Consider the following 3362-nt stretch of genomic DNA (forward strand, 5'->3'; position numbering starts at 1 on the left):
AAACAACTAGATGTCCCATAAGAAATGACCAAATCAAAAAATTGGCAAGTGAAATAAACAGACACTTCTCAGAAAAAAGTACAAATGGCCAGTAAGTACATGAAAAAGTTTCAACATCTCTGGCTACTAGAAAATGCAAATTAAAATAACACTGAGATTCCATCTTACTCCAGAAAGAATAGCTATCATGAAGAAATCAAATAATAACAAAAGTTGAAGAGGCTACAGGAGAAAAGAGAACCCTCCCACACTGTTGTTGGGAATGTAAACTAGTACAACAGCTACAGAAATGAGTATGGAAATTCCTCAAAAACTTAAAACTTGAAATTCTATTTGACAAAGATATACTCTTCTAGCTATCTTCCCCAAAGAGTTAAAGACATCACATTACAGTGATACATGCATAGTGATATTGTAACAGTACAACACACAACAGCCAACTCATGGAAGCAGGCTACATGCCCATCAACAGATGAATGGATAAAGAAAATATAGCATCTATACTCAGTGGAGTACTGCCCTGTCATAAAGAATAACTTCCAGTCATGTCCATAATGCTAAGTGAAATAAATCAGACTTAGGTTAAATATCTCATGGTTTCTCTTATATGAGAAACCCAAACTATAAATAATTTAAAGAGCAAAATACAACATAGATGATAGGAAAGGGAAATAGACTCTATGGAGATAAGAAGAGGGCCTACCTATGGGAGGAAATGGAAGTCAGGGAAAAAGAAGGAAAGGAAAAGTTAAGATGTGATATGTTTATGCACCAATTCACCAGGATGAATGTACTCATTATGTATCACAAACATATATTAACAGAAAAAACTTTTTAAATGACAGAAAAAAGTTTTTAAATGACAGAATAAACAACTTAGGAAATAAATCAAGCCTTACACCTGCCAGTAGGCATACAAGCCTCCTTTGATATTCTATTTTAATTTTTTTTTTTTCAGCTTTTTGAGACAAGGTCTCCCTTTGCAGTTCAGCCTGGCCTTGAGCTTACTTTGTAGCCCAGGCTGGTCTCAAACTCACAACAATCCTCCTGCCTCAGCCTCCCAAGTGCTGGGATTACAGGCATGCATCACCACGCCCGGCTGTGTTTTATCATTTTTAAAAAATCTCCAAAGTTATGTTGGCACATATCTGTGATCCCAGCTCCTTGAGAGGCTGAGGCAGGTAGACTGCAATTTCAAACCCAGAATGTACAATTTAGCAAGACATGGTCTCAAAATAAAATCTTTTAAAAAGGGTTGAGGGGGTACAGCTCAGTGGTAAAGCATTTGCCTAGCATTCATGAGGCCCTGAGTGCAATCTTCACCACGACACACATACAGACACACAGACTCCTTCCCAAATTGAAGGCTAAAGTATCTGCAGTCTGAAATACTACTTTTCACTTATTTTAGCCCAACATACATAAAAGTGACCCAAACAGCTGGGAATAATAATAAATTTGAAGTTTCACTGTGTACCATGCAGGAAGGGCTTCCTTCTGGGGAAGAGGTAATAAATTCACTGTCTCTAGAGGCTTTTTGTGGTTTTCAATCAGAGAAGATAAAGATCTAAACTTTGTCTGCTTAAGTCCCTCAGAACCAGTCAGTGCTTTTGAAGGAGCCTCAGCCTTGCAAGATGGATGAAGGGGGAAAAGGAGCCGTCTCTGCAGAGAAGGGGGCATGCAGAGGAGAAGGGGGCCTCTCAGAAGAGGGGCCAATGTGGATGAAAATAAGACGGGAGGTGGGGGGAGGCCCTGCTCTGCAGCCTCAAGACAAATAACTCAAACATACTACGATAGCGTCTACATAGATCATTATCATACCTTTGCCAAAAATACACCATGAATGCTGTCCAAAAGCCATCTTATCACATTTTCTGAGTCACAGTGTTCTCGGATTATTGCAAAAGTTCTCTGAATGCTGCAGAGACCCCACTCCCAAGCCAGGCTTACGCTATCATCCACTGTATACCAAGCACACCGTTCCAGTCTCTGAATTCAAGGGAAGTGAACATAGAACACCAGGAATCTAAAAACTGTACTTCATTTATTTCAGCCCAACACGAATAAAGTGGCTGGGAAAGCTGAGAATAATGAATTTGAAGAAATGTTATGCATCATGAAGAGTTTTTAAAAATTTTTTCTTATAGAAAAAATATAAAACTTAGGTACTTAAAATGTAAAAAAGGAAAACAAAAAAGAAGGGATCAAGAGATGGATGGAGTGGCGCATGACCCCTGCACTCAGGAGGCTGAGGCAGGAGGGTCACTTCGAGTTCAAGGCCAGCCTGGGCTACACAGTGAGTTCAAGGCAACCTTGAACTGTGTAGTGAAACCCTGTCTCAAAAAGACAAAAAGAAATAAATTAAAAAGAAAGAAAAAAAAAGATGGAAAAGAGAGGAAAGGAAAAGGGGGTAAAAAAAGGAATTAAGATGTATAATGTACATGTACCAACTCCCCACAAACACGCACTAATAAAAATACCTTTTCTTTCTTAAAACTTTTTTTGTCACAATAAGTAATGTCACAAGTTAATGTAAAAACGGGAGAAGTGTAGACACGGAAGGCAGTCTCTGAAATCCCTTAATAGTCAATGCTGTAGAGAAATTTGGGTACCGAGGACTAATTTACTCACCATCTTAATTTACGCACGCTGTAATAAAAGCAGTAGTACTGTACTTACTCCTAGAGATCACACTTGTCTGCTGTTGGGTACTTCAGGCTTGCAAAATACTACTACAGATTAGCCAGTCCTACTCACCCCCGTCAGTTACTACTCACAGAAACTCAGCTATAAAGAAGGAGAGAGTATAAAGCATGCTCAAGCCCTAATTATTAGGTTACCGCTAGCTTGCTGTGTAGCGTGGCATCACTAATTATGAAGAGTGTTTCAATACTGAAATGCGCAGATTACTGCAAAGCACAGGCCTAAAGGCAAGGTAGAAACATTACAGAATAAGTTCTTTATAAGTGCGACAGTAAAGGATGAGATCGCACTGAAAGTTGTTTTTGGCTTTCTAATTCAAATTTAACTCTACACCCTAAGCATTCTTCCCAATCTGCATCAGACCCTGGCCTGTTTGATACAGGCAAGCGCAGCACTGTTACCCTCGAGACGTCAGGCTTGGCGGACATCAGTACCTGTACGCGGATACCTGCAAAGCTACATAACCAAAGCGGGATCTCCAGCCCAACAGGTCCTACTCTTGCTTGGGAAACCATTCATCCCCGACTCCCTGACACCGATCACTGGCTGTGCATCTGTGATATGACGGGGCCGGGCTAACGACGAGTTCTTCCAGCTCGCACGTTCCGCCCCAGTGCCGAGCGGCAGGGCGGTGCGGTGAGGCGAGCCCCGGGCTTGAC

Source organism: Chinchilla lanigera, unplaced genomic scaffold, assembly GCF_000276665.1.
Source record: "Chinchilla lanigera isolate Chin_1 unplaced genomic scaffold, ChiLan1.0 scaffold00106, whole genome shotgun sequence".
Lineage (NCBI taxonomy): Eukaryota > Metazoa > Chordata > Mammalia > Rodentia > Chinchillidae > Chinchilla > Chinchilla lanigera.